The sequence below is a fragment of the Oryx dammah genome, unplaced genomic scaffold (assembly GCF_014754425.2).
Source record: "Oryx dammah isolate SB20612 unplaced genomic scaffold, SCBI_Odam_1.1 HiC_scaffold_29, whole genome shotgun sequence".
NCBI classification, from domain to species: domain Eukaryota; kingdom Metazoa; phylum Chordata; class Mammalia; order Artiodactyla; family Bovidae; genus Oryx; species Oryx dammah.
In genome coordinates, this window is record NW_024070213.1 from 94,531,041 (window position 1) to 94,539,008 (window position 7,968).

At 40.2% G+C, this 7,968-nt stretch overlaps 1 non-coding gene across 1 annotated transcript; it reads right to left on the minus strand.

Moving 5' to 3' along the window:
• Positions 1-7,168: 7,168 nt before the first annotated feature.
• On the minus strand, positions 7,169-7,275 carry LOC120858997. The gene has a single exon (XR_005720014.1). It is a non-coding gene; the product is annotated as a U6 spliceosomal RNA (small nuclear RNA).
• Between the last annotated feature and the right edge of the window lie 693 nt (positions 7,276-7,968).

The window sequence follows — 7,968 nt, forward strand, 5'->3', positions numbered from 1 at the left end:
CAGTCGCTCAGTCGTGTCCAACTCTTTGCAACCCCATGAATTGCAGCACGCCAGACCTCCCTGTCCATCACCAACTCCTGGAGTTCATTCAGACTCATGTCCATCGAGTCAGTGATGCCATCCAGCCATCTCATCCTCTGTCGTCCCCTTCTCCTCCTGCCCCCAGTCCCTCCGAGCATCAGGGTCTTTTCCAATGAGTCAACTCTTTGCATGAGGTGGCCAAAGTACTGGAGCTTCAGCTTTAGCATCATTCCTTCCAAAGAAATCCCAGGGCTGATCTCCTTCAGAATGGACTGGTTGGATCTCCTTGCAGTCCAAGGGACTCTCAAGAGTCTTCTCCAACACCACAGTTCAAAAGCATCAATTCTTTGGCTCTCAGCCTTCTTCACAGTCCAACTCTCACATCCATACATGACCACTGGAAAAACCATAGCCTTGTAGGCACCGCTTAATTTCATAGGTGTATACCTGAGATCATTCTTTACATGTGCTAGAGTTATCTGAATATAGACCAAGATCAGGAGCATTGAGCTCTGTTTCAAAGCCACCTCTGTTATTTACTGGCTTTATGATTTAAGGCCAGTTGCTTAGCCTCAAAATTATAGTAGTTCCTACTTTATAGGCTGGTAGATAATAGATAAAACTTTAGGATAATACATGTAAAGTGCTCAGCACATAGTAAGCCCTAGATAAGTGCTGATCATTATTATTAATAACTTTGCTCAGTTATAGTAATAATAGCAATTTTCATGAGCCAGGAATTCAGTCACAGCTGGGAATCTGGTAACACATGAAATTACTCAACAAACAAAAAGAACAAAACCTAGGCTCCCCCTTGCAGATCTCTGCTGAAAGACTTCCTCATGTCCTTTCACATCCTTTCCGGGTTCTTGTAGCAGTGCAAAGGTTGTGGTGTCTTCTCAGGCCAAACTGACTTCTCTTTGCACTTAAATTATATTCTTGGGGACCAGTTGGGAACCCACCAGTGCTTTGAACTGGAGACTCCAGCAAGCCAGTAAGTTCAGGGGAATCTCTGGTTTCCAGTGATTCACAGATCAGATGTCACCACAAATAACAGCATTTCTTGACCATCATTTCAGTCCCCTTATTTCTTACTCTCCACTGTTTTCAGAGATGCTTCCATTTGAAATAAAAGCCTGGGACCATATGACTTCACAGGTGAATTCTGTCAAAAAATTGAAAGGATTTCAGTGGTTGTCAGACTCTTCTAAAAATTAGAGAGGAAGGAATGCTTCCACATTCAGCATTTTCTAGATACTAAAGCCAGACAAAGACACTATAAGAAAATAACAGGCCAGTATCCCTGAGTAACATAGGTGCAGTAACATAGGTGCATACCAGCAAACTGGATTCAGGAGCATCTTAAAAGGATCATTCATCATGATCAAGTGGAGTTCGTCCCTGGGATGCAAGAAAAGTTCAGCATACATACATCAATGAATCTGACACATCACATTAACACAATGAAGGATAAGAAGTATATGATCATTTCAACAGGTACAGAGAAAGCATTTGACAAAATTTAACATCCTTTAATGATTAAGAGCTTCAGCAAATTAGGTTTAGAAGAAATATTTCTCAACATAATGAAGGTCATAGATGATAAGCCCACAGCTAGCATCATACTGCTAACTGCTAAGTCGCTTCAGTCATGTCCGACTCTGTGCGACCCCATAGACGGCAGCCCACTAGGCTCCCCTGTCCCTGGGATTCCCCAGGCAAGAACGCTGGAGTGGGTTGCCATTTCCTTCTCCATAGAAACTTAAAATCCTTTAAACTTAGTGGAAAGTTAAAACCCTTTTCTGTAAGATTAGGAACAAGATAAGGATGCTCACTCTCATCTTTTCTACTCAACATAGTACTAGAAATCCTAGCCTTAGCATAGCAATTAAGCAAGGAAAAGAAAGAAAAGGCACCCAAATTAGAAGGAAGAAGTAAAAGTGTCTGTTTTCAAATGATACGCTCATAGAAAATCCTAAAGACGCCACTAAAAAAACTGTTGTGTGCTTAGTTGCTCAGTCATGTCTGACTCTTTGTGGCCTCATGGGCTGCAGCCTGCCAGGGTCCTCTGTCCATGGGGATTCTCCAGGCAAGAATACCGGAGTGGGTTGCCATGCCCTTCTCCAGAGGATCTTCCCAACCCAGGGATCGAACCCAGGTCTCCTGCACTGCAGGCAGATCCGTTACTGCCTGAGCCACCAGGGAAGCCTGTTAGAACTAGTAAATGAATTCAGTAAAGTTGCAGTATACAAAATAAACAATCAGTTGTGTTTCTGTATACGAAAAAAGAGCTGTCTGAAAGAGATATCAAGAAAGCAACCTTCTTTACAGTAGAGTCAAAAACAATAATAAAATACTTTGGAGTAAATCTAACCAAGGAGCTGAAAGACCTTGTACACTGAAAACTGTAAGGCCCTCATGAAAGAGACTGAAGAATGTACTAATAAACGGAGAGCTATCCTGTGTTCTTAGATGGGAAATCATGTTGTGAAGACGTCCATACTACCCCAAATGATCTATCTACAGAGTCAATGCAATTCCTCTGCAAATGTCACTAGTATTTCTTTATAGAAATAGAAACAAACTATCCTAAGCTGGTATGGAACGACAAAAGACCCTTATCTTGTAATAGAGGGAAAGAAAGACCTCATATAACTCAGCAGCAAAATAAGCAAATGATCCAATTAAAAACAGGCAAAGAATCTGAATAGATATTTTTCCAGAGAAGATGTGCAGATGGCCAATAGGTACATGAAAAAATGCTCAAATGTCACTGATCACCACAGAAATGCAAATCAAACCCATATGAGATATTGCTTCATACCTGTTATCAAAAAGATGAGGGCCCAGCAATTTGTGTTTTTAACAAGCCCTCCACATGATGCCTGCTCAAGCTTGACTCCTTCCTCCAGCCACCAAAATAGGTCAGTTCTGTACCATGGAGGTGCTTTGGTGCTTTTTTCTAGGGATTGGGCTATTGAGAGCAAGAGGCATGATGTTGTTCTTTATGGTCTTATCTTTATTTTGTCATATTATCTCTTACTTTTCCTGTAGAGAAACCAACAGAATTTAAAATCCTTCTTACAACTAAATCCAACTGTCTTACTCTGCTTGCATATGCATAAATATATTATACTTATTTCCCTCTATTGCTCATTATTGCAAAATGTGAGGTTGAAAATTTTAACCGAATTTACCCTTTTAAAAATTAATCAGTAGCATGCCATTTCATTCCCTAACAATTGTTTTCTTTTTTGTGTTTCTTTTTTTCTCTTTAGGAAACAAAACACTGTATCTTTGTCATCTTTAATCCTGAGGCTGAAAATTGAGAACTGGTTGTGGATTTTGTTTTTGTTTTTTTTTACTTATTTATTTATATTATTATTACTGTTTTTTACTTTACAATACTGTATTGGTTTTGCCATACGTTGCCATGAATCCACCACAGGTGTACATGAGTTCCCAACCCTGAATCCCCCTCCCACCACCCTTCTCATATCATCTCTCTGGGTCATCCCAGTGCACCAGCCCCAAGCATCCTGTATCCTGCATCGAACATAGACTAGTGATTCGTTTCTGACATGATAGTATACATGTTTCAATGCCATTCTCCCACATCATCCCACCCTCTCCCTCAGAGTCCAAAAGTCTGTTCTTTTTTTTTTTTTTAATATAATTTATTTATTTATTTATTTTTAATTTTTACTTTACAATTCTGTATTGGTTTTGGCATAGATTGACATGAATCCACCACAGGTGTACATGCGTTCCCAAACATGAGCCCCCCTCCCACCCCCCTCCCCACAACATCTCTCTGGGTCATCCCCGCGCGTCAGCCCCAAGCGTGTCATATCCTGCATCAGACATAGACTGGCATTTCGATTCTTACATGATATTATACATGTTTCAATGCCATTCTCTGAAATCATCACACCCTCTCCCTCTCCCTCTGAGTCCAAAAGTCCACTATACACATCTGTGTCTTTTTTGCTGTCCTGCATACAGGGTCATCATTGCCATCTTTCTAAATTCCATATATATGTGTTAGTATACTGTATTGGTGTTTTTCTTTCTGGCTCACTTCACTCTGTATAATCGGCTCCAGTTTCATCCACCTCAATAGAACTGATTCAAATGGCTGAGTAATACTCCATAGTGTATATGTACAACAGCTTTCTTATCCATTCATCTGCTGATGGACATCTAGGTTGCTTCCATGTCCTGGCTATTATAAACAGTGCTGCGATGAACATTGGGGTACACGTGTCTCTTTCAATTCTGGTTTCCTCAGTGCGTATGCCCAGCAGTGGGATTCCTGGGTCATAAGGCAGTTCTATTTGAAATTTTTTAAGGAATCGCCACACTGTTCTCCAAAGTGGCTGTACTAGTTTGCATTCCCACCAACAGTGTAAGAGGGTTCCCTTTTCTCCACACCCTCTCCAGCATTTATTGCTTCTAGACTTTTAGATCGCAGCCATTCTGTCTGGTGTAAAATGGTACCTCATTGTGGTCTTGATTTGCATTTCTCTGATAATGAGTGATGTTGGGCATCTTTTCATGTGTTTGTTAGCCATCTGTATGTCTTCTTTGGAGAAATGTCTATTTAGTTCTTTGGCCCATTTTTTGATTGGGTCATTTATTTTTCTGGAATTGAGCTGCATAAGTTGTTTGTATATTTTTGAGATTAAGTGTTTGTCAGTTGCTTCATTTGCTATTATTTTCTCCCATTCCGAAGGCTGTCTTTTCACCTTATTTATAGTTTCCTTTGTTGTGCAGAAGCTTTTAATTTTAATTAGATCCCATTTGTTTATTTTTGCTTTTATTTCCAGTATTCTGGGAGGTGGATCATAGAGGATCCTGCTGTGATGTATGTCGGAGAGTGTTTTGCCTATGTTCTCCTCTAGGAGTTTTATAATTTCTGGTCTTACATTTAGATCTTTAATCCATTTTGAGTTTATTGTTGTGAATGGTGTTAGAAAGTGTTCTAGTTTCATTCTTTCACAAGTGGTTGACCAGTTTTCCCAGCACCACTTGTTAAAGAGATTGTCTTTAATCCATTGTATATTCTTGCCTCCTTTGTCAAAGATAAGGTGTCCATAGGTGTGTGGATTTATCTCTGGGCTTTCTATTTTGTTCCATTGATCTATATTTCTGTTTTTGTGCCAGTACCATACTGTCTTGATGACTGTGGCTTTGTAGTAGAGCCTGAAGTCAGGCAGGTTGATTCCTCCAGTTCTATTCTTCTTTCTCAAGATTGCTTTGGCTATTCGAGGTTTTTGTATTTCCATACAAATTGTGAAATTACTTGTTCTAGTTCTGTGAAAAATACTGCTGGTAGCTTGATAGGGATTGCATTGAATCTGTAGATTGCTTTGGGTAGTATATTCATTTTCATTATATTGATTCTTCTGATCCATGAACATGGTATATTTCTCCATCTATTAGTGTCCTCTTTGATTTCTTTCATCAGTGTTTTATAGTTTTATATCAGTTTTCATTCCAATTCCAAAGAAAGGCAATGGCAAAGAATGCTCAAACTACCACACAATTGCATTCATCTCACATGCTAGTAAAGTAATGCTCAAAATTCTCCAAGCCAGGCTTCAGCGATACGTGAACCGTGAACTTCCAGATGTTCAAGCTGGTTTTAGAAAAGGCAGAGGAACCAGAGATCAAATTGCCAGCATCTGCTGGATCATGGAAAAAGCAAGAGAGTTCCAGAAAAACATCTCTTTCTGCTTTATTGACTATGCCAAAGCCTTTGACTGTGTGGATCACAATAAACTGTGGCAAATTCTGAGACAGATGGGAATACCAGACCACCTGACCTGCCTCTTGAGAAATCTGTATGCAGATCAGGAAGCAGCAGTTAGAACTGGACATGGCACAACAGACTGGTTTCAAATAGGAAAAGGAGTATGTCAAGGATGTGTATTGTCACCCTGCTTATTTAACTTCTATGCAGAGTACATCATGAGAAATGCTGGGCTGGAAGAAACACAAGCTGGAATCAAGATTGCCGGGAGAAATATCAATTACCTCAAATACGCAGATGACACCACCCTTATGGCAGAAAGTGAAGAGGAACTAAAAAGCCTCTTGATGAAAGTGAAAGTGGAGAGTGAAAAAGTTGGTCTAAGGCTCATTCAGAAAATGAAGATCATGGCATATGGTCCCATCACTTCATGGCAAATAGATGGGGAAACAGTGGAAACAGTGTCAGACTTTATTTTTTTTGGCTCAAAATCACTGCAGATGGTGACTGCAGCCATGAAATTAAAAGACGCTTACTCCTTGGAAGAAAAGTTATGACCAACCTAGATAGTATATTCAAAAGCAGAGACATTACTTTGCCTAGTAAGGTCCATCTAGTCAAGGCTGTGGTTTTACCTGTGGTCATGTATGGATGTGAGAGTTGGACTGTGAAGAAGGCTCAGTGCCGAAGAATTTATGCTTTTGAACTGTTGGAGAAAACTTAAGAGTCCCTTGGACTGCAAGGAGATCCAACCAGTCCATTCTGAAGGAGATCAGCCCTGGGATTTCTTTGGAAGGAATGATGCTAAAGCTGAAGCTCCAGTACTTTGGCCACCTCATGTGAAGAGTTGACTCATTGGAAAAGTCTCTGATGCTGGGAGGGATTGGGGGTAGGAGGAGAAGGGGACGACAGAGCATGAGATGGCTGGATTGCATCACGGACTCGATGGACATGAGTCTGAGTGAACTCCGGGAGTTGGTGATGGACAGGGAGGTCTGGCGTGCTGCGATTCATGGGGTCGCAAAGAGTCGGACGCGACTGAGCAACTGAACTGAACTGATGCTATATAGGTCTTTAGTTTCTTTAGGTCGATATATTCCCAAGTATTTTATTCTTTTCATTGCAATGGTAAATGAAATTGTTTCCTTAATTTCTTTTTCTACTTTTTCATTATTAGTGTATAGGAATGCAAGGGATTTCTGTGTGTTGATTTTATATCCCACAACTTTACTATATTCATTGATTAGCTCTAGTAATTTTCTGGTGGAGTCTTTAGGGTTTTCTATGTAGAGGATCATGTCATCTGCAAACAGTGAGAGTTTTACTTCTTCTTTTCCAATTTGGATTCCTTTTATTTCTTTTTCTGCTCTGATTGCTGTGGCCAAAACTTCCAAAAATATGGAACACTTCACAAATTTGCGTGTCATCCTTGTGCAGGGGCCATGCTAATCTTCTCTGTATCGTTCCAATTTTAGTATATGTGCTGCCGAAGCAAGCACTGGTTGTGGATTTTGCATGTGTATGTATATGACAACAGTTATGATTGCTTCAAGTGTTATGGTACTGATAACACCAATGCCAAAACTATTAAATAAGGCTAATGCAGCCATGTAACTTACAAAGCAGTCACATGTATTTTCTTATTTAATGCTTACTTTTGCTATAGATACTATTTTTATTTTAAAAATGAGGAAACTGAGGTTCAGAGGGTTATAATTTAGTCATTGAGCATCATGCGATTTTTTTTATGGGGCTTGCCAGATGGTGCAGTGGTGAAGAATCTGCTTGCCAATGCAGGAGACCCAAGAGGTATGGGTTCGATCCGATCCCTAGGTCGGGAAGATCCCCTGGAGTAGGAAATGGCTACTCACTCCAGTATTCTTACCTGAACAGTTGTGTGGACAAAGGAGCCTTGTGGGCTATAGTCCATGGGATCACAAAGAGTGAGACACGATGGAGCACACACACTCACCATATCATTTTAAACAGAACTTTTCTCTTGAAATAACAGTAACAACTAAAGCATACGCAGTGCTATCTAAGACCTAGAGACTGTCATCCGGAGGGAAGTAAGTCAGAAGGAGAAAACAAATGTTGTGTGATACTGTTTATATGTGGAATCCAGAAAAATGGTACAGATGAACGTACTGGCAAAGCAGAAATAGAGACACGTGCAGGGAACAGACTTATAG